A 24513-nucleotide genomic window follows, 5' to 3' on the forward strand; every position below is an offset into this window, starting at 1 on the left:
ATCTTTGTGCGTGACTTTCAGTTTTCTTGATGTTGATAAAAGTGCCCAGTCGCTCACTATAATTGCAAGTTCATAGTAATTAAACCGGACCGTCGAGTACTGATGCGTTACAGATAAACACTGGCTGGCCACCACCCTTGCTACCCGTGGCCGTGCGCCAGAGCGCAGCTGCATTAACACACAGCCTGTGGATCCTCCCGCGTTGTTTGGTGTGCGGCTGGTTGCAGGCAGTGACGGCGCTCGCGCGCGCGCTCTCTCTCCCTCTCTCCCTCCCTCCCTCCCTCTCTCTTTCCGCGCTTCAGTCTGAATGAGCACAATCCTCGTCCTGCCACGGGCTTGCGTTCTTGAGGAATTCGTCATCAATGAAAGTGAAAGAAGACTAAATAGGAGAGGAGAAACGCAAGAATGCCGACAGGTCAGAAGAGAAAGACGATTCCTTAATGGGTGAGTTAATCACAAATAACATTTATTCTTTTTTTTACGTGCGAGAAAACACTGGTGTTTATTTATTTAATTCGTTTTAGATGGATGTAGTCTATATCTTCTCACTGCGAAGTATCACGTATTCATTTAACAATTGTATTTTTACAATTCATTTACATATTCATTTGTAGAAAAAAAGTATTTAAAAAAGCCTGATTGAAGTATTCACAGTTAGTTATGTCTTAAAACGACTGTAAGTTCGGAAAGTGAATGAATTCTTAACGTTTTAAAATGTGGATTTAAGCCATTTCAAGTAATTTAGCTTCTCTTTGTTTGGCAATGATCCTGCGCGCAGGATAAGACAACACATCTTGTAAATGCTATAAAAGCTTATTTTAATGACGGCATTGCTGGTGATTTTGCTATTATGTAGTTGGAGATGAACCTCGTAGATATTATTGAATGCGCTGTGATGTGTAACAGAACTTTAGTGTTTCCTTTGCGCATCGCTCCACATCTATTACGCATCTTGTTAATCAAGTGATATTAAACACATTAAGTCAAACATTTTCATGAAATAGAGTCATGACCTTACTCAAGTCTTTCCTCAGTTGTTCGCAATTTACTGTCAATGTCAGAGTGTAAAATGAACCCCCTTCTAGTGGCATTTAAATGTGTCTTTGCTCTAAGAAATCTAGTTTCATGAGTCAGATTCAGTGACATAGAGACAAATTTATGAACATTGGTGACATTCATTGTAGTTGCTGAGGTATATTTGCCTTGATCTAATTAAAAATGATGATTAATTGGTGATATCAATTTGGGATCTCTCTGAGACTAGCAGTGAATTTATTACTGCTGGTTTCGTGTGGTGACATTATGCGACGCGATGTGTCCAGATTCCTTCCAATTCCTTACTATCTATAGGACTTGGAGAGGCGCGCGCCCGCGTGAAAGAGTGAGGACGCGTACAGGTTTGAAAAGTGGACGCTGTAATAAGATGAAATGACGCAATACGGCTGACATCATCCGCGCGCAGTTGCATGCGTAATTGTTCCACATTTTGCGTAGTTTAAAAATGACATTAAGTCTGCTTTTTGAGGATGAAAGTGAGTTAATTAGCATCCTATTGTTTTATAGAAAGGTGTGTTAGGATTTTAATACTGTTTTTAAGACATCTAATTATCTGGCTCTTCCATTAAAATGGGGTAGATGAAATATTGTTTTAATCCACATTTTCTTTGACCTGAGGTCATAACCAATACAACCAATGGATAGGCCTACTTTTCACAGGCTGTGGTGATCATTTCTACAATTATTAACATCGTGAATCAAGCAACTCTTATTTGTATTTTCATTATTTAATAATAATAATAATAATAATAATAATGTCCATTTATATCAATATTTCTGTGGCTTTAAGTTATAAAAACTTGCTGTGAAGGTGTTTCTACAATGGCTGATGGTAAATTTGTAATCTTTCTCTCCTCTGTCTACTGTAATCCATCTCTGTAATTTTTTTTTCCTGATTTGGAAAGTTGTGGAAATGCTATTGTGGATTATTTTTCTTTTACTATTGGAACAAATGGAAACCCAACAATCATATTTGATGAATTAACCTGTTTACCACTATATAAATTTACCCATATATGGTGACTTCCGCTTCTGATAACCCTGAAAAGGGTCCATTAGAAATGATCTACATGTGATGTATGTGAATAATGCTTTTACCTGGTTGTGATTTTGTTTTGTTCATACTCATTCCAGATCGTTTATAATACATCTTAGCTCATCTGGAATCAACCTTCATTTTCTTTCTGATCTCATTAGTTTATGTATTGAAGTGGACAACTGATCTAGAGTTAGCACCCTGGAGAGAAATTGATGATGTGAGGCTGTGCTGGATTGTGTTCTGGTGTTCTGGGCTTTGGTTTTATGTTTAATGTTCTGCTTCTCTGTGGGGTTTCTCATAAATATGAATCGGCTGCCTGGTGCAGGCATTAGGGCTTTGTCTGAGTGGCCCTGGACCAGTGTTCTGTCAGGTCTGATTGTACCCAGTGGGAATGGCTCACCACTATGAATGAAACACAGTATTTTGTAGTAGTTTTGTCTTGATTGTGGTTCAGTTTTTTTTTTTATTTTTTTTTTTTATATAACATTTGTTTTTGTTGCATTTAAAATGTTTGTTGGCATATCTTTTCAATGCTTTTGTTTTTACTAACATCCAGTACACATTGATGATGGGATAAAGAATGTCAATAATCTTAAGCGGTGACCTGACCTGCTCCAGTTTAAATTGATTTGCTGGTGTGACCGTCACCATGAGCATTAGAAGATCCTCTTCTTAATCATTTTTGTGTTCTTTAATTTCTTTATGTAAAACGAAAGCTGCCCAAACAGGCACCGAACACGAAAACACACATGGATAAATACATGCGTGTAGTGCACGGAAACCGTTGTGTGCGTCCACAGGGGAAAATTCCCTTTCTGCCTGTCTGCCCTTTTCTCTCTTTTCCTCTCTGTCGGTCTTTCACACATCTCATCTGATCTTGTCTTGGTGTGCTCTCGTACCCACGTCCCCCAGCCCCAGAGACAAGCTACAGAAACAGTCCACCTGTCACAGAGTTCACAGAGTCCTTGGCACTAGAAACATCCCACGTTCAGTGCCACAGCATGTGGGAGCTTCTCCGGCCGTTTCCCTCCGAGTCTGTCTTTTTTAGGTGTCAAAATACCAGAGATGCCCCATATGTCACTTTGCTTCCCTGGGCAGCATCAGTGCTGGGATGAATCACACAGAGGCATTTTGATATTCTGAGCGTCATACTTGCCACACTTGTGACTAAACGTAACGTTTATTGTTAAAAAGTTTGGGGTCAGTGAATTTAAAAAAAAAGAAATGAATACTTTTATTCAGCAAGGACACATTAATTGATGAAATTTTTGACCACCAAATCAGCATATTAGAATGATTTCTGAAGGATCACGTGACAATAAAGACTGAAGTAATGGCTGCTGAAAATTCAGTAATTGCTGTAAAATTCAATATTACTGTTTTTACTGTATTTTTGATCAAATAAGTGCTGCCTTGGTGAGAAGATACTTCTTTCAAAAACATAAAAAATATTGCCAACCTCAAACTTTTGATTGATAGTGTATTTCCAAGGGTTTGAGAGGAGTGGCATCGGTAGTGCTAATTTTAATAGGATTTAATATATCAAATGAAACTGACAAAGTTGACATAACTGTGTTCTCAGGAGTTTAGTTCATTAAAGACTTTTGGCTTCCCTCATGAAGGGAATTGACTTACCAGAATAAGAAAAATCTAGTGCCAGTTTCTCTTCAGTTGTTCAGTATTCATGAGTGTAGCTATGTCTTTGGCACTGTCACTGCACCTCTCCCTTTCCTTTCACATGACTTGACTGGTGAGGTGTTTCTTTGAGACATGCCTTTGGAGACCCATGTTCATTCCAGCAGCCTGTTTCCAGTTGTTACACCCTTTAACTGTGATAGTGTCAGCAGTTCAGATCAGAACTTCAGCACGGATAGCATAATGCAGTATTGGCCTGATATAATATAGCTCATGCAGCAATCTGTTTATTAGCAAAAGGACGAACGGAAGTGACAACCACATTTACTAGTGGGAGTGAATCTCAAATGTTGATTTTCTGCATGTGTACTGTACTTAATGTAGTGATAACTATAGAAATGTCTTGCAGTTTTTTGCAGGGTTTTTCAAACGGGACAGTAGAATATCATGTTGAACCTTTTGAAGGTATATTACAGCACCAAGAATAGAGTATAACAAAGAGTGGAAGGGTGCACAATCCATGCAGAAAAAATTGCTCTGCCCCTTGAAGATACATCGATTCATGTAATTCTGATTTTCATGTCTGTCAGCTTGTCAGCTTGTCCAATCGAGTAAGGAGTCTTCTTTAAAACACGGTGTCTTGTTGTAGAACCTGTTTTTCCAGCTACTAGGAATCGTTTAGAATAACAGTTTTCATTGTTTCTTTGTGTTTGCATACCAGGCCTAAACTAAATATTCCCCACACACTGCATCATTCTCTACGCTGATGTATACGCACGATTACATCTATTAGAAAGATCAGTGGAACACATTTTAATGTCAGTGTATGAAAGTAATAAATTAAATGCAGATTGTTTTTCTGTGTTGCTGCGCTCAGGAATCAACTCTGGGCCCAGCAATAGTTAATTGATTCACTGTACTTGAACTAATGTGCATTTATTTATATTTTATGCATTGGCAGACATTATGCGTTATACAAAGCAACCGCGCATTCAAGGTATACCAGGGGTCGTCATAGGGGGTCCTCAACCTGTATGTCTGTGGTTGTAGGGGTCTGCCAATTGTTGTGCAATATTCAAGATATTTTTATGTGAGAAAAAAAAAAAATTATGTGATGCATGAAAATATTTACATACTCTTGGAGTAGGTACTTTTTTTGAATAAGTAATTACTTTGTGACTGTAATAAGTATGTTCTCAAAGTATATGTATCCGTCATGTTCTCATTGTCATGTGACCTACCAGCATCAGTTGCGTTATTTCACTGCTATTCACAAATTCTTAGTCGTGTCCATCAGATGTGCTCTTCAGAATCTTGTCGGAAGTAGTAAGTCATCCGGGTTTGACTACTGTTTTATGAAGAATTCGAACATACTCTTTTCACATACTATTTAGTAGGGAAGTATGCAAATTCAGATGCACCCTAAAACATTTATGAAAATATTTTATTTTTCTGTTCCTCAGAAAAATAAAATGAAACCGTTTTGGAACGACATGAAGATGAGTAAATGATGACAGAATTTTTATTTTTGGGTGAACTATACCTGTTCACTACAACCAAATATAAACAAAGCTAAAGTTAAAATGGCCACCTAAAAATGTATTAATAATTTTACAAATGTTTTACTTAATTTTATCCACCAAACAATCTGTAAAAGGTTAAAGGCCCCTGAGCTATTAAATAAATGGAATACTATTGTTCAGTGTATTGTAAACGACGCATCTGCTACATTAAGTAAAAAGGACCGAAGTTCTTTGTTCATTTTTGTTCTTGTTGCTGAGAGGCTTTTCAGTGATAAAAGACAACGTTGTATCAGTTGTTTATAAACAATATTTATATGAGTAGGTAACACTTTATAATAGTGTTCCATCATTAATGAATAACTACACAGTTAACTATTGGCTAATATTAGCTAATAAGCAACTACAATTTTTTCATACCCCCCAATTGACTACTAAGAACTACTTAAGAACATAATGTATAATTAATTCTAAAGTGAAGATCATGGGAACCCACTAGGAGTGACTCCGATAACTCCCTGGTCATGACTGAAGTCATTGTAAGCTTTTGAGGTTTTTGTAAGGATTTGGATAGTAATGACTCAAGTGTTTCTACATCCTTTTAAAGGAATTACAAATTATTTGGATCAGTATTCTAAAGCGAAGATCATGGTAACCCACTAGCAATGAATCACGTGTTACCAAATTCGTCAGAAGCAAGTATTATGCAAATCCTTACAAAAACCTCAAAAGCTTACAATAGCTTCAGTCATTACTTACTGGGTAGGGAGTTATCATGCTTCTCACTTTAGAATACTGTTCCAAATAATTAGTAAGTCCATCTGAAAGATTTGGTGATACTTGAGTCATGGGTTACCATGATCATCACTTAATTATACATTATGCATTATTCATTAATTATGACCCTGTCTATAGTAGTTCTTAGCATTGCTCCGAGAGGTATGAAAAATAATTAAAATAACTACATCATTCAACTGAGCACTATTATTACTATTTAATTAATTTGTTTCTTGTTAGTTAATCATAATCACTAGAATGTTAATAACGCGTTACTCCTTTGTTCCTGTGTAGTTATCATTAATGATGGAACAGTATTCTAAAGTGTTACTTGTGAGTAAGACTTTTTTTAATTGCAGACACATGGCTATTTTGTATTTGTAGACTTTGAGTGGATCATTTGTAGTCTTTGTAGCTCAGTAGTATGCTTAGAAGTGCCACAGATGGCCTTTTTTTGCTTAATGTCTCTTTTGTTTAATTTCGAATAATTTTGACACTTTAAACTAAACAATGGCCTTGACTATGCTCTTTTTTCTCTCTTGTCTTAATGTTCTATTTTCATCATGTTCTAATTTTAAATCTGGACATTCTGTTTCCATAGTACTTACTGGAAATACTTCAGCTGGTGTCAACAGCAATTCCTCATATGCATTCTGTCCGTCTCTCACTGTGAGGGTTGAAGCTCCGACTGTGGAAAAACACACAGAGCTTTGCATGTAGCTTTGGACCCTGCGTGTACGAAATGTGTGGGACTTCAGAAAGCTGTGAGTGTTGTATAAATCGCTGACTGTCACCTGGAACGCATATGAGCCGGACCACAATGCAGCCCACTGCGGTATTCAGCATTTTGCCATTTACAGAACACACACACAGACATAAACACATTATAATCTGATTGATTTGTGTGTCAGTGCTGAATTGATCTGACAAAGAGAAAGCACGTCTCATCAATAGACAGACAGAAGCAGGTAGGATTTTTTGAATTTAGCAGAAGGTTTTAAAGCATGACAAAGTGTTAATGTAAATTAATTAATGAATAATTGTGTACACGTGTATGTATTTATAAAGCTCATCAGTACCCATCCATCACAGTCCCTACTGAAAAAAACAGCTTAATCCAGCCTTAACTGGTTTGCGTGTTTCAAAACCTCTCTAAAAACAGCCAGCTTGAGTCTAGATGGAAGACCGGATAAGACTACAGTAGCAAACAAGTTTAGACTAGTTTAATATGTTTTTTCCAGTATGGCTATGTTGTCTGAAACGTGCTTTCAGCCCAGAAAATGCATCGATTGTCAAACGTTATATTACGCACACTGAAGCCTCTGCTTTACAGCTGTACCTGTGGAGTGTCCCGTAGTCGTAAAAATGCAAGTATATTTAATTTATGAAGCAGAAAGTGCTTAATACCCATAAAGTTGTGAAGCATGGAGTAGGGCCAGGTAGAGTCATTATTTTTATCGTGCATGGCTACAGACATCGGTGGCGTCCAGATACTTTGTAAAAGTTTCCGAAAACAATCTCCTCCACAAAAGGGCTCTAAATTGACATGGTTCCTCAGACAAGCTCCAGATCTCATTAGAAAGAGCATTCAAACATTTTGAAGAATGTGAGTGGCGCTTACCAGTGCAAAAATGGATTCTACAATGTTATGTTTTTATAGTGGTTGCCAGGGCGTTAATATGTGGTTGTTTTCTGTGGTTTTTAGTTTGTTGCTAGGTGGTTGCTGTGTGGTTACCTACAAGCCCACGTCATAACAGCATACCATAAAGTCTCATCCTGCAATGGCCTTCCTGTAGTTCAGTACCTTAAATGCAATGTAAATCACTTTGGATAAAAGCACCTGCAAAATATATTAATATATAAGTATCCATTTGATCGTCCAGCAAGTGGAAATTGTATGTTTGTGATATTATGTGCCAAAGTTTAAGAATGAGTAAAGTATAAATAAAGTACTTCAAGTGTGAGCAATATGGTTGGCTTACAAACGACAACTGAAATAATACTGACTATGCTAGATATTTTGGAAATTTGGGGCCAGGTGTCAGTTTAGAGGTCATTGACTTCTGGGGTGTTTGTGTGTTTTTGTGAGTTCATGCGTGTATGTACACGTTGTGCCAAATAGAAAAAGCGTTGAGTGTAATTGCCTCTCTGTTCACACTGTGTCCCTTTCTGTGACATTGAGAAACCCTGTAGATCAGGGTGTCAGAAGGAGGCTTTAAAATACCTCTCAGACTTTCACAGTAGGTGTGAGCTATTCAAACATCTATCCTCCCACACATGGGCTTTCAGTTCAATTCTGTACAATCCTTCCCCCCTGCAGCCGTCCTCTTTCAACCTCTTTTCTGATTTCACTTATACCCATGCTATCTTTTTATGAATTTGAGATCATTTACATCAATTTTACTGGCAAATGTGTGTGCAAAACTGAACAGCCATTTTAAACACTATTAAATGCAGTGGTGTCAATCTCCCATTCCATCCTTCCCTCACTCGTGAACAAGACCCCCAGATACTTGAACTCCTTCACTTGAGGCAGGAACTCTCCACCTACCTGAAGCGGGCAAGCCACCCTTTTCCGACTGAGAACCATGGCCTCGGACTTGGAGGTGCTGATTCTCATCCCAGCCGCTTCACACTTGGCTGCAAACTGTCCCAGTGCACGCTGAAGGTCCTGGTCTGATGAGGCCAACATGACAACATCATTTGCAAAAAGCAGAGATGAAATCGTGTGGTCCCCAGCACCCTGGAGAGGGTATAGAGCTGGTCCAGTGTTCCACAACCGGGACGAAAACCGCACTGTTACTCCTGAATCCGAGGTTTTACTATCAGCCGAATCATCCTCTCCAGTACCCTGGCATAGACTCTCCAGGGGAGACTGAGAAGTGTGATCCCCCTGTAGTTGAAAACACCCTCTGGTACCCCTTCTTGAAAAGAGGGACCACCAGTCCAGAAGTACTGTCCCCAACCTCCACGCGATGCTACAGAGGCATGTCAGCCAAGACAGCCCCACAACATCCAGAGACTTGAGGTACTCAGGACGGATCGCATCCACCCCTGGTGGCTTGCCACCGAGGAGTTTCTTGACTATCTCGGTGACTTCAGCTTGGGTGATGGACAAGTCCACCTCCGAGCCCTCGGCCTCTGCTTTCTCAATGGAAGACGTGTTTCGTTGGGATTGAGGAGATCCTCAAAGTATTCCTTCCACCATTCGACGATATCCCCAGTTGAGGTCAACAGCTGCCCACCTCCACTGTAAACAGTGTTGGTAGGGCACTGCTTCCCCCTCCTGAGGCGCCGGACGGTTTGCCAGAATCTCTTCGAGGCCAACCGATAGTCCTTCTCCATGGCCTCACCGAACTCCTCCAAAGCCCGATTTGTTTTTTGCCTCCACAACAACCCGGGCTGCAGTCCGCTTGGCCTACTGGTACCCGTCAGCTGCCTCTGAAGTCCCACAAGCCAGCCAGGCCTGATAGGACTGCTCCTTCAGCTTGACGGCATCCCTTACTTCCGGTGTCCACCACCGTGTTTGTGGACTGCCGCCTCGACAGGCACCGGAGACCTTACGGCCACAGCTCCGAGTGGCTGCGTCGACAATGGAGGTAGAGAATATGGTCCACTCTGACTCAATATCTCCAAACTCCCTCGGGATCCAGTTGAAGCTCTGCCGGAGGTGGGAGTTGAAGATCTCTCTGACATGGGACTCGGCCAAACGTTCAATAGAGTTCAAAGGTACAGCACGCACATCCAAAACAATAAAACTGGGTGCTGGGCAGACAAGTAGTTGCAAAGGTAAACAATGAGTCCGCACACCAGAAAATGCTCCTTAGCAATTTTAATGATTGCTCACCACGTGTAACGTTTCGGGCCCAAGCCCTTCATCAGACATAAAAGGCCAAACGTTCCCAACAGACCCTCACAGTACATTTGGGTACAGTACACAGTACAGTCTGTCCAGCTTCCTCCCCCGTCACCAGGTGGTGATCAGTTGACAGCTCCGCCCCTCTCTTCACCCGAGTGTCCAAGACATATGGCCAGAGGTCAGATGAAACGACCACAAAGTCGATCATCGACCTCCGGCCTAGGGTGTCCTGGTGCCACGTGCACTGATGGACACCCTTATGCTTGAACATGGTGTTCGTTACGAACAAACTGTGACTAGCACAGAAGTCCAATAACAAAACACCGCTCGGGTTCAGATCAGTCAGAGCACTTTCCAGCACCCCTTCCAGAAACCTCAAGAAGGCCGGGTACTCTGCACTGCCGTTCGGCCCGTAGGCACATACGACAGTGAGATATCTGTCCCCGACCCGAAGGCGCAGGGAAGCGACCCTCTCGTTCACCGGGGTGAACTCCAACACATGGCGGCTGAGCTGGGGGGCTATAAGCAAACCCACACCAGCCCGCCGCCTCTCACCATGGGCAACTCCAGAGTGGTTGAGAGTCCAACCTCTCTCAAGGAGTGTGGTTCCAGAGCCCAAGCTGCACATGGAGGTGATCCTGACTATCTCTAGTTGGTATCTCTCAACCTCCCGCATAAGCTCAGGCTCCTTCCCCGCCAGCGAGGTGATGTTCCACGTCCCTAAAGCCAGTTTCCGTGTCCAGAGATCGGGTTGTCGGGGCCCCCGCCTTCGACTGCCGCCCTATCCACTATGCACCAGCCCCTTACGGTCCCTCCTGCAGGTGGTGAGCCCACGTCACTCATTCGGGCTGAGCCCGGACGGACCCCATGGGGGGAGGCCCGGCCATCAGGCGCTCACATGCCCAACCCCGGGCCTGGCTCCAGGGTGAGGCCCTGGCTGCCTCATGCCGGGGCGACGTCTCGTCCTTGATTTTTTCGTGCATCATATTGGGCTTCTGAACCGCTCTTAGTCTGACCCGTCACCTAGGAGACCATTGAGACCCATTAATTATTCTCAATGGCCAACTCATATTAATCATGTTGTAATTTATGGCTGAAATACTCAATGTGGTAATGGAGAAATCACTCAGTTTTCTCCGTAATTGAAGTACAGTACACAGTGTATATCGGTTATTTAAAAAATAATAATAATAATTGTTTTTAAAAATAAATATTAAAAAAAGATTAAAGTTTTTGTAGTATAATTAGTTTTAATGAACATAAAGTTTTGTATCATTGAATAATAGTGATTTTACATTTAGAATTTACAAATTTTTATTTAAAATTTTTGGAATAATTTAGATTCATACAGTAAGTTTTTATTATAATGTGATTTATTTGTGGTTTAACACAACTTCCATTTATATATTTAAAAATACTGTATGATATATTATTAGGGGCTTCTTCCCCATCTTACCCTACTATACTATACTATGCCATACTGTATCGAATTACATACAGTATTATCCTGTACTATTTTCTGTGAATGTGTGAGAGTTTCAATTCATTGGCCGCTATAGGTAAATAACTAGAAGAATATCAAAGTGCTGAAAATTGTAAAACTATTTATGCTACAAACCAGTGTTTACGACAATAAATAAAAATAATATGGTTAGAAATACTTTTCAATATCATAGTTTGCAGTATCAGTTTTTTACAGCTAAAAATAACTTGAAGCTGAGGACACCTGAAGCCTTGCACATTCACTTTACAAATGGCCACACCCTCTATTAATCAAATAAAAAAATCTTATTAAAGCCAAAAGTAAATGTAGCGTCCCATTTATTGACAACCATAAACACATTCACCACGCTATCAATAGTCAGTTTGCGGATGATTCTGAAATTTCGGTGAAATACAGGCTGTGTATAAAACAAACAGTACACTTCAAATGACTACTCATATATGTTAATATGCGCTACTTTAATGACAAGACAACATGATAGCGGTTGTGGAAAAAATTAATAAAGAATACCAGTCATGACAGCGATCGTTCTGCCCTTTGCCATCTTGGGAACTTGGGTATCAAAATTATCCCAGAACTTCCCAGTGGTGAATAAGACTTGAAAGGGGCAATTGATTGACAATTGAAAATTTGTATATTGAATATTTGAATATTGAATATTTATGATAATTCTGATAGCATGTGAAGGCAACATTACATTAAAAATAAGGTGGATACTACATTAATACACCACAACACACCATATCAGATGTTTAGCCTCAGCCTCAAAGGTTTATTTTCGAAAGATAAATAAATTGGCTTTACACGGCCATGTCTTTTCTTTGTGTCTTCGTGGGGAACTGACATTCTCTCTGGGGTGGCATCAATAGATCCAGCATGTTCATTTACTGTCCTGCTGTGTGCCCTCTGTGACATCAAAACTCGCTGGTATGTGCCAGGCACTGTGTGCTTTCACATCGGCTGGTGTGACTTTGAGATTCCAACCAGTGTGGAGGACATGAATTAACATTGTCAAGGGCAGGAGTCTTTGCTTGTCTAAAGTTCAAGGCCTCAGCACAGGACTCGAGGTTATGTCTGAGGCGGAATTTATGCTGTGAAGTAGCGAGACAGACAGGGAGAGAGATGGGGGCAGGATTGGAGGACAGGAAGGCAGCCAAACATCAAAGAAGTGATTGAATAAAGAGGGTCAGTCTGTATCCAGATCAGTCTCTGTCCCTTGTTGAAAGGCCATATATCAAGAGTTGTTTACCACTGTCTATTCCTGCATATGTAATCAGATGAACCTAACTGTCCTCAGAATAGTATCTGCTTTATAGCAGAGTTCACTGGGTGGATATTGATAAACGTATCAGTTACCTATGCTCTGATATTAAAATTCCGTCCTATACCAATAAGTTGATCATTATTTTATTGTTATGGTCAGTAACTGATTTTAGCATTTGGTTGATGTTAAAATTTTGTCCTAATAAATTAAAAATAAAGTAATAAAAACTAAGCCAACATAGTCATCGCAACATTATAATGTACAGAATAAAAATGTAAATACTTTATTAAAGACTATATGTAAACGGCTAGTTCACCCAAAAATGAAAATTCTGTGCTTTTTTACACTTAACTCCATGTTGTTCCAAACCTGAATGATTTTCGCAACATAAGATTTTTTTCTCTCTCTCGTCCATACAGTGACATTTAATGGGGACCAGTGTTGTTGTTTTTTTGGACCCTGTTGACTTTCATTGTATAGTCAAAAAAAGTTGATATTCTAAATGTAGGGGATATGAAAATGCATAATTAAACATCAAATGGTACTGTATATCCATTACATTTCCAATTATTATCCAAATATCCAATTTCCAAATATCAATCAATATCAATATGTTGTACATCACCAATATTAAAATTATTTGGAAATGCTTTGCTTGAGCTTCAGCTAAATACATATATTACAAACAATTTAAGGCCATTTTTCATTCATTTTAACCCAGTGTGCCTATACTTTGTGTATGTCAAAAATGTGGAATACACTGTTTTCTGTGCATTTTCACCAGTTGAGGAAAAACTTGAAAAATACTGTTGTTTCATTTTTGGTAGAATGGCATCCACTGCATGGTTTTCTGCAATCGAAATCTGGCTGGGTTACATAATTTTTCTGCTTGGGCGAACCATTCCAAGTAGATAAACAGCTCACAAACTTTGTTGCACCTCTAATGACAAGGACATTTGGTAACACTTTAGAATACTGTATCTTACTTACTGCATAACTAATAAGGAATTATTGAAGAACTAATAGGTAATTCTTCATTAACTACTTCTTTACTACTGTTAACTACTAAGGAAGATGTGTTAACTAATCAGTATGTAATATAATTTTATGATTGTGTTAAGTATCAGTTAGTTAATCAATAACTAATGAATTATGTCATATATCCTGAAGAACTACTATTAATTATCTACTAATTAAGGTTCAAGAAAAATAACTTTGAAGTAACTACTAATGAACAGTCATAGTTATCGGTACTACAATAATCCAGGTTTTTTTCAGTGGAGTGGTGGATGAAGTACACAAATCAAGAACTTGAGTAAAAGTATGGATACCCCAATAAAATATGACTTCAGTAAAATTATAATTAGGCCTATTCATTTTCAAATTAACCTTAAAAGTACAAATGTAATTCATTTTTAAAGTACTTAAAAAGTAAAAAGCACTGAACAATATTTTTTAGTTTTTTAGACAGTTTTAGTCATTCAGCACTAATAAGAAAGATAAGTGGAGAACAGAGACCGGGTGATTACACTTGGAATAGTTTTTATCTGAGTTCCAAGAGTTTTCAGATACGCAAAATGAACACACGGATCGATTAACCGTGACAAAAACAAAATAAAATAAGCTGTATTAAGAAATATCCTTATCTGAAATAAAGGAAGATATCATGTACCCTAAACGAGTCATTGTCATGTATTTTACAAAGGTTAAGATGATTACACATGATAGTGTTTTTTTTTTAACAGTAAGTTTGATTTGAGTGGGAAGTATGTGGTAATTCTTTATTAATTAGTAATGGGTTCCCTATATTTTCACTTTAGAATACTGTTTCGGGTTCTAAGTAATTCCTGAAGAATTATCTAATAATTATTTATTAATTACTAATAGGTTCCCTATATTTTCACATTTAGAATCCTGTTTCAGGTTATAAGTAGGCTAATTCCTGGATAATTATTTGATAATTCTTTATTAATTACTAATGGGTTCCCTATATTTTCACTTTAGAATACTGTTTCAGGTTCTAAGTAATTCCTGAAGAATTATCTAATAATTATTTATTAATTACTAATAAGTTCCCTATATTTTCACATTTAGAATCCTGTTTCAAGTTATAAGTAGACTAATTCCTGGATAATTATTTGGTAATTCTTTGTTAATTACTAATGGGTTCCCTATATTTTCACTTTAGAATACTGTTTCAGGTTCTAAGTAATTCCTGAAGAATTATCTAACAATTATTTATTAATTACTAATAAGTTCCCTACATGTTCAGTTTCCCTCAGTCGTTGCCTCAAATACATGAATTTACTCAATGGCATTCTATGCTGAGCAATACAGACACACACAGTACTGTATATACAATATAAAAACTAATCTGAGGTTAGTTAAGGCAAGGCACTTGAGTGGGGTTTATTTCTGAAGTTTATTTCTTACAGAACACACTCACAAAACCACTTAGGCCAAAACCTCTTTAACATTTATATGCATTTGTTAAAATTGTATTTTCTTATATTAATAACATTAGTAAATAAGGAAGGTCACAACTCAATGTAGTTTTGTATGACTGTTCAGTAGTTACTTCTTAGTTATTTTTCTTGAACCTTAAATAGTAGATAATTAATAGTAGTTCTTCAGGAGATATGACATAATTCATTAGTTATTGATTAACTAACTGATACTTAACACAATCATAAAATTATATTACATACTGATTAGTTAACACATCTTCCTTAGTAGTTAACAGTAGTAAAGAAGTAGTTAATGAAGAATTACCTATTAGTTCTTCAATAATTCCTTATTAGTTATGCAGTAAGTAAGATACAGTATTCTAAAGTGTTACCGGACATTTTATATTTATGTTAATATTCATTAGCAAATCCCCACACTCAAATCCCCACACTCATTCTCTTGAATGACTTGCAGAGCATTGTTAATGTGGAGCTCATACCGCTGTAGCATGGGCTAGTATACTGGAGGGTTTGGTAATTTACTCATAGAGGCACAGATTGACAGAGCGGAGAAGGAGATAATAAATATTGCCATTCGGGTCTTGTGTAGAACCCTGGGTTTTTGGACCCAATTGAACCAGTGAAGACCTATTTTTTTTATAGGTTGTGACAAGAGATAGTTAGTCTTAGAGTTTTTGTGAATGTGTTTTTCATGCAGTGGGAGGTTATGATAATTTGTGAGAAACACACACTCTCATACATATTTACAATTGATCCATGAAGCTGCCCACTCTTCTTTTAATCCTCTTTGCTTTGTGATCTTTTTATCTGGGGTTTTACGGATGGCAGAGCAGAGTGAGTAGGGAAGACCTGTCTGCCACAGTCTCAGGGAGACTCTGTAAAACAGATCTCTTCCAAGCTGTTCTACAGCAATCCCAAAGATTCAGTGTAATGTGCAACAAACAATGCGCCTACTGAGAAATATCCCTCTCTCTCACATACATACTCTGGCATCATGCCCCTGGAGAAACAGGCACCTCGCTGACTTTGTGATAATTTTAGTTTTTGCTATTCCTGTCTTTGTGAAGGATGGCACCCATGCACACACATGAACATGTGTACACGCCTCACTGACTCTGTGATGTGCCTTCTCCTCCTAATGTCACTCAACAGTTTCAACTCACCCAGCAGTCCCACTGAGAGTTATGGGACACAAAGTTTTCTGATGGTGTTATATGCTTGTCGGCTTGCAGATCAGCATCGCTGAGCGTATAGACCCATAACTCCAGAGATTAGAGACTAAGAAATGGAGAATGTGAGAGAGAACCACAGATTAATGGGTTGCTTTCAGACATCCTGTTCCTCTGCAGTAGGTTTTTGTGTCAGTGTCTGTAAGACAAAGGTTATCATATATAGTGTTTGTTATTAATTTTGTCAATTTAAGTTGCTTTCAGGATCAGAATAAGCCAACATTAGACCAGTGGTTGTCAACTGATGGGTTGTAACCCAAAAAATGAATCACAAGTATTAATTCAAGTAATCACAACTGATGCAGGGAAAGAAAGCAATGCTAAATGCTACTAGTAAAATGTAATTGGCCATTTAATAGCGCATATCTAGACAATGAAATTAAATAGGCTTATCAGTTTTTGTTTCTTTGTTGAAATGAAAGGCTGTGTGTCTCTTTATGTCTTAAAATATACAACCAGGGTTTGAAATGAACTTTTTCACTCAACTGCCAATTTGGATACTAAATTAAGTTACCGCCTGTGGCAAGCAGGGCGGGGGCGAGAGGCGTAGGAACGGAATGAAGCTCGGGGCTTGGGTGCTGATGAGCGTCACTTGCGTGCCACACCAGTTTCGAGTCCCACGGAGGAGCTCCTGAAGGATAAAAGGAGGAGAGGAGCAGGCCTGGATTTTATGTTTTGTTTTATAATGTTTATATGTGGCAGTCTGTTTATTTTGTTGTTACATTGGTACCGAAAACGTGGGAGAAAGGAGGAATGCGCTGTCAAAGACCCCTTGCCCAGTGGAAAATCTGCGGTGCCATTGAGCATGGCTGAGCAGAGTCTGCCGCCATGGATGCTCGAGGTGGTGGGCTGGAGTAACCTGACGGGGAGAAGAATGAACTCGCTGCCATCCGCCTGGGCTGCTGAGGAGGAGTTGCCGCCATTAGCCTTAGGCCAGAGTCTACTACCGTCCATCATGATGGGGAGGAGCAGAGAACAGGGGACTTGTTGCCAGGTGCCTGAAGACGGAGGAGACGTTGTCGTCCACCAGGGGGTGGAGGATACAGAGGGCCGTCTGAATAAATTGTTTATACGCAGCAGTGGTCCGTGAGGGGCTGCCGCTTTTCTTTCGTTTTGTTGTTTGTTTATTTTGTGATTAAAACTTTATGTTGATCATTAGCCAGTTCCTTACACCCAAATAGAACTTCTACAAGCCAAAACAAAAATATCATACATAAATATATAAATAGAATAAGTGGAATTAATGAGTTTGAATTTAGTAGTTTACTCACACTTACAGAAGACTGTGTTGGGTTTTAAAGACTTTACACTTTGGGTAACACTTTATTTTGATGATCCACTTTGGACATTCTACTATCTAACTTTGCAACAACATGTCAATTAGCAGTCATATCTGCAAACACTTTATTTTGATGCTCTCTAAACAAACATTCTATTAACTATAACTTTGCAACTACTACGGTCCACTAATACACTAATGAGAGTTAGATGACATGTAGTTGCAAAGTTACTTATAGTAGAATGTCTGAAGTAGATCATTGAAATAAAATGTAACCACCATGCTTTGTTTTGCTAATGTTGAAGCTCCTCTTGGGGGAGGAGCTCTGGTAGCGATGGCATGCAAAGTTATAGGACATTTTTTTTAACCTGCTGAATTAGCTAGTGAGTTGATATGCTTTCCCCGCCATGGTTGATTTTCATCCGCATTCGACAGGTGTTAATTTCAAACCCTGTATACAACCCATATAATCTAGATTCTGTCTACTGAAATTATATGGAAGGTTGTGTTGGCTTAATGTAAACAATAGTGACACATTGAGCAGACATATTGTATTTATAGCATCTGATCAATTTATAAAGAGTGAATTTGAAGACGGTGATGCCAGTTTCAGACAGTTATAGATGAGGCATGGCTGGCCTATATGGTTGCAATGTGGTCTGTAGAAGATTTAATTGTCTCAAAAAGTCAATCCTCTGGGTTGTGTTTTCTTTTACTCTAGAGCCAGCGATTGCCTCCCACTTGAGGCACTGTGAAATGATGTGTCCTATCAACCTGAAGCTGTGTTAAAGTGAAAATGGTGTTAAAAGGTTATTGTAACAGCTCCAGTTCTGCCTGTAGGCAGCTTCTTTGCAGTTGCTCATGAGGCCAATCAACATTGTATCTTTGAGAAACTTACAGGATCTTATGGGGGTGGGCATGCTATTTCCCAATATCATGCTACATTAAAATAAGTATTTATGTTCAGTGCATGCAAGTTAAGCTCAATCGATAGCATTTGTTGCATAATGTTGTTTGCCACAAATTTTGACTCATCTCTCCTTTTTTGTGAAAAAGCAAAAATGGAGGTTACAGTGCGGCACTTTAAATGGAAGTGAATAGGGTACATTTTTGGAGGATTTAAAAGCAAAAATGTAAAGCTTACAATTATATAAAAGCACTTGCATTAATTCTTCTGTAAAATCTAGTGCATTATTTGAGCTGTAAAGCTGTTTAAATCATTTTTACAGACATTTTGGGATTTATGGCATTACGTTATCATGGCACTAAAATCATGTTAACATGCATATTGTTTATGTCTTGTCTCTATACTTGTGAAAATTTGAACATTTATGAATTGTGGGAATGGAGGTCATTTTGGGGGGAATCAACACTATTTTACAAATGCTAAGATTGTTCTTGAAAAGATATTTCCCTCAAAAGGAGAGTTGAGCACAGAGCTAAAATCCACAGAATACTGATCCTAAAATAGATTCTGTGGGCACATAACAGTAGGTCCTGTAGAGGTGTATTTATTGCAGATGAGTATGAATGTGTGAATAGTGCACAGACATTGTTTTAGTAAAGGTGGACAGAGTGTGCCAGACATTGCAGACTCCCATTCAAGCGATCATTTGAGAGAGAGGGAAAAAACCTTGACACTGGAAACATACTCCCACAACTTACACATAGACTCCAGTGTGACTTCTCGTCATGTGGCAACAGTAAATCTTGTTTTTGGAATTCCATTTCTGGTGGTCCGTTCTCAGTGGTCATCAAGCCACAAATATTTCTGTAATGTGACCAAAAGGGATTAGACCTGTCAAACTGATGAATGACCCGCTGCTCAGATCTGTAATGAAATGCATCCTGGACATGATTGGGACTAGATCTCATGTCTCACTGGGCATTTTTCCTGGATGCACGTTAAGAAAAGACTAGCTCAGGTACAAAGGATTTTATGTGTGGAAAAACACTAATAAAATTGGTCTGTATTCAGGTACTTGTTCCCTTGTGCTGTTTTGTAGGGTAATGGCTGGATCACCATCATCACAGAGATTTTAGAGAGAATGAGACTCTAAGAAGATGATACGTTCAAAGGTCTTTAAACCTTGTCCGTTTATGGACCATCAAGAGGTATTTTTAGTGAAATACCAGGTGGATAACATTGAAAATCAGATGATTCGGATTGACTACAATCTAATGCATTAGTTAAGGCTTGAGACCTTTGAAAAACGGCAAAAGGAGCTCATTTTTAATGGAAGGGGACAGAGTGAAATGAGTGGAAATTTTTTGGAAACTGCTGCATAACTTTCTCATAAAACAGGAATGAGTTTACCAGTTGCTGTAACAAGATGTAAATTCAAATCCAAGATCCTTTGTGGTGTTCTGCTTCTGGGCCAAACAATGCTTAATATGCAAAGCCTGACAAGAAAAAATTAGTATACATTGATGGATGACTTGCATCGTAGACATTTGTTTTAAGACCGATGACTTTGATTTGGAAGCTGATATCTTGGATGATGCAAAAAATCATGGATTGCAGCATGGATTGACCCATCAAAAAGCACAAACAAGGAACATGACTGAGAAAAAAAGAAAATTAAGGATATTTATCAAGAAGGTACATTCCTTTCAGGTTTTGTTATGGCCTATTTTGCAATTGTTCTTCTTTTGAATTTAAGTGTAACTGTGTAAAGCACCTGTCTGTTATCATTACTCTTGAAATTAATGGCTTTTCTTTTTGAAAACCAGGGAGCAGATTTCTTGACAGATAAACTTCAAAGCTGGTTCAAGATTATTCCAAACTTCAACGTTTTACCCATCAACATTAAAGGTTTCAAACTCACTACAAATCTGTTGCTTAATCTACAGGTTGTGACCCCACATTCCATGATATAAAATGTAAGATGAAAATATAGTTAATAACATCAACTGAGATTGAGAGGGTGCTTAATCACACACACAATGTACCATCTTAACACCATCAGACACCATGATCACATTGCCAAAACAGCACCGACCCGCAGAGGAATGGACTCTAAAAGACCTCTGAAGGTGTCCTGTGGTATCTGGCAAAAACATGTTAGAGACAGAACCTTCAAGTCCTGTAGGTTGCGAGGTGGAGCCGTTGAAGATCAAACTTGTTGGTCCAGCACATCCCACAGATGCTCAATTGGATTGAGGTCTGGTGAATTTGGAGACCAGGGCAACACCTTGAACTCTTTATCACGTTCCTCAAACCATTCCTGAACAATCTGTGCAGTGTGGCTGCGTCCATTATCCTGCTGAAAGAGGCCACTTCCATAAGGGAACACCACTGTCATGAAGGGGTGTACCTGGTCTGCAACAAAGTTTAGGTAGGTAGCATGTGTGAAGGGTTTCCCAGCAGAACATTGCTCAGAGCATCACACTCCCGCCACCAGCTGTCGTTGTCCCACAGTGCATCCTGGTACCATCAGTTCCTTAGGTAAACGGTGCACACGTACACAGCTGTCCACATTATGTACAAGAAAACCGGATACATCAGACCAGGCGAACTTTTTCCATTGCTTCATGGTCCAGATCTGACGCTCGCGTGCCCATTGTGGGTACTTCTGATGGTGGACAGGGGTCATCATAGGCACTCTGTCTGCAGCTACGCAGCCACATAATGAGTGTGATGTACTGTGTTGTGACACATTCCTCCTATAACCATCATTAAAGGGGTGGTTGATATGATTTCACTTTTTTCATTTTAGTTCATGTGTAATGTTTCTGTTTGAGCATAAATAACATCTGCAAAGTTACAACGTTCAAAATTTAAAGCAAAGGGAGTGAGGTAAAAGGACACAAGCTCTTGAAGCTCTGCCCACTGTGTCGGGAGCAGCAGCTCATTTGCATTTAAAGGGACAGACACAAAAACCTGGCGTTTTTGCTCACCCTCAAAAAGTGACAACTTTAACATGCTATGTACAAATGTCTGTGGGGTATTTTGAGCTAAAACTTCACATACACACTCTGGGGACATCAAAGACTTATTTGACATCTTGTGAAAAGGGCATTATACCACCCCTTTAAAATTTAGTGTGACTTGTGCCACAGTAGACCTTCTGTTGGCTCAGACCAGACGGGATAGCCTTGCCCTCGTACATCGATGAGCACTGGGTGCCCAACACCCTGTCGGCGGTTTGGGCTTTGTCCCTCCTCCGACCACTGTTGCTAAATTCTCACCACTGCTGACCGGAAACAACCCACAAACCTTGCTTCAGAGATACTCTGACCCAGACGCCTTGCCATAATAATTTGGCCCTTGTCAGAGATGTTCGGATCTTTATTCCTGGCCATTTTTCCTGCATCCAACATGTTTATTACGAGAACTGATTTTTTTGCTGACCATCTAATCTACCCAGACCTTAATATATGGACTTGTTTAGAGATGATCAACAATTCTTGCTTCACCTATGACTTGTCATAATGTTTCTGCTCATCAGTGTATATACACACTCTTAAATCAACAATTTACTTGCAGCAAAACCGCACAATATATTAAGACTTATCTTTTTCTTACACATCTGCAAATTATTTTGTTTTATTTTAAGCTTTACCTAACATGTTTGTGTTATTTTTTAAGGCTTATGCTATGAACAAGACTTGTAGTCTCTTAAAACAAGTGTACAGTAAATATCTAATATGTGTATACTGTCTATATATATATATATATATATATATATATATATTGTTTAGATATTTTTACTGGAAAACAAGACAAAAATAATGGATAAGAATTGAATCATCTCTGTGCTGAACAGACAGAAGGTGTTTCTAAATTCACTTAGTTGTACACTATTCTATGACGTTTTATATTATAAATGGTGCAAGTAGTGTGTTCACGCTGAAAATTCCAAAAAGAAAAAGTGCACTTTAAATACCCGGATGATGCACTTAATTAGTGTGGATTGCTCTCGGCTATCTCACCTTTAATTACATAGCGGAGGGGGAGGGGCTATCAGACTCAAATGTTGGATGATAAAATAACCATATAAAATTCATACATTACACAGTTGAGTACACAGTTGAGTGCATAAGTACATAGTGTATAAGTGTATAGTGCTTCATTTGGGACACAACTAGAGACCATTTCAAGCTAAAATCAGGCCACTTTTATGGGAGGAAAACCGGTATCGCTGTTATGAAACATATTTAAAATAGGATGAACTGAAAGCGTAATAAAGACAGCAGCTTGCATGAAGGCGGCAGTGTGGTTGGAGAGGTCACTGAAGCGTAAAGCATCTCTATTTTTTTCCTCCTCACTGGGATTGATTCACTAAAAAGGCTATAAATGGGATATAAATATTTAAAGAGGTGCAAATGGTTACTGAAAACAAAATATTTAGCTTTTGGGAAGTTGGCAAGTAAATCCTTTTTTTGTGTGTGTGTGTGTGTGTGTGTGTGTGTGGCAAATGCTCATGCTGTTGGACTCGTTCTGCGCTCTCTGTCTCTTCCAAATTCATCTCTTTGATGCGAACTGCTTAATTTGGGTGACAAAGCAGAACTAAGAAGAACTCGCCTCTATTCCAAGTAAGAAAGAGGCAGCCAGGGGCACAGGGGCAAATTAAATTAGTAGATCATTCGTTTGGAAGGACGGTACTAATAATATGGATGGGTAAGAAGTTGCATATTCCATATCTCTACCTCTTTTTGCTTCTTTGTTTTATAAATTGGTTTTTAGCATTACCATGAACAGTAGCAGTTCTTTCTCACGGTTGCTGAAAAGTTTCTGCTCACACGGCCAAATTTGATTTGTTCACTTTTATGATGTCACACCTTATCCCTTATTGCAGCACTCCCACAGCGACTCAGAGATCACAGCTTTTCTTGCAGGTTAGTGCCAATAAGTTGTCGGATTAGTACATTACTTTTTTTTTCTCGGGGGCTTATTTTATTAGTCAGAAATCTGTCTATTTTTTTAGGCTGTCAGTTGTTTTCCATAGAGGCAAATTTGAGGCATCACATTCTGTGACACTAAAAAACAAGCACATGCTGCCTGTCAGCCAAAGCGGGTCTGTCACTCTGATGTGTCACAACCAACCTTAACCCCCGACTGAGCCTTACCAATGTGTGGTTTCAGACAGCCTATCACACATACTTTCATTCTCTGGCTCTCCGATCCTTGTCTTTTACAGAAGCGATGGATGGCATCAATGACAAGTCACTGATCTGTGCCGACTCCATGGAACATTCTCCCTCTATGTGTGTGTGTTAAGTGCAAAATCAAGTCGCTAGCCTTTTCAATCCCCAAGGACCAGAGTTGTGTGTGTACGGTACAGTGTGAGAGACACCCTACTATTCTAAACCACGTCATAGATGGAGAATTCAATGATGTTCTAATTGCCCTGAGAGTGAATAGATCTGTCTGTCTGTCTGTTGATTGTTAGTTAATTGGTTCTTTCTATCTTGTTTTAGTTCATCATTCTTTAGTTCTATCCATCTCAAAAAAGAAAAGGACAGAATTTGATTGTCTGTCTGTTGCAAGTGTAATTCTAGCTCTAAAATTTGATTGAATTACACCACATTTTAAAACAATCACCCATAACACTAATGTAAAATAGAAAATGTACTTATTTTGACATATATATTACTATAATATAATTCTATAGCGTTGTGTAGCATACAGTTAAGATAAATCCATTTTATAACCTTTTTGTGCCATAGAATCAGAGAACACTTTGTAATTGTAAATGCTTGTGAGTGTGTATGTGATACGTATATATTTAGCTGAAATCACACGGCTATGCCCCACTGCCCATTCCATCAGCCAACTGATGCACAAAGTCATTCAGGAGTCATTTAAACCATCACACTCCAATGCCAAGAGTCACTCTAGTGTCATTCAGAAACAACTCACACTGAATGAATCTGCTCT

General features: G+C 38.9%; 1 protein-coding gene across 4 annotated transcripts in view; it reads left to right on the forward strand.

The window, feature by feature from the left end:
* Positions 1–284: 284 nt before the first annotated feature.
* The window catches only part of htr2cl1 (5-hydroxytryptamine (serotonin) receptor 2C, G protein-coupled-like 1), a 103712-nt gene continuing 79483 nt past the window's right edge, over positions 285–24513 (forward strand). For 2 of the 4 annotated variants that reach the window (XM_084108317.1, XM_084108318.1), the window contains exon 1: positions 301–444. The gene's annotated coding sequence lies outside the window, so the exon portion shown is untranslated. Of the gene's footprint in view, positions 445–24513 lie in introns of all 4 variants that reach the window. The other 2 variants (XM_084108316.1, XM_084108319.1) reach the window with 2 other exon arrangements.

The sequence above is a fragment of the Abramis brama genome, assembly GCF_963993115.1.
Source record: "Abramis brama genome assembly, chromosome: 3".
In the NCBI taxonomy this organism is placed as follows: Eukaryota; Metazoa; Chordata; class Actinopteri; order Cypriniformes; family Leuciscidae; genus Abramis; species Abramis brama.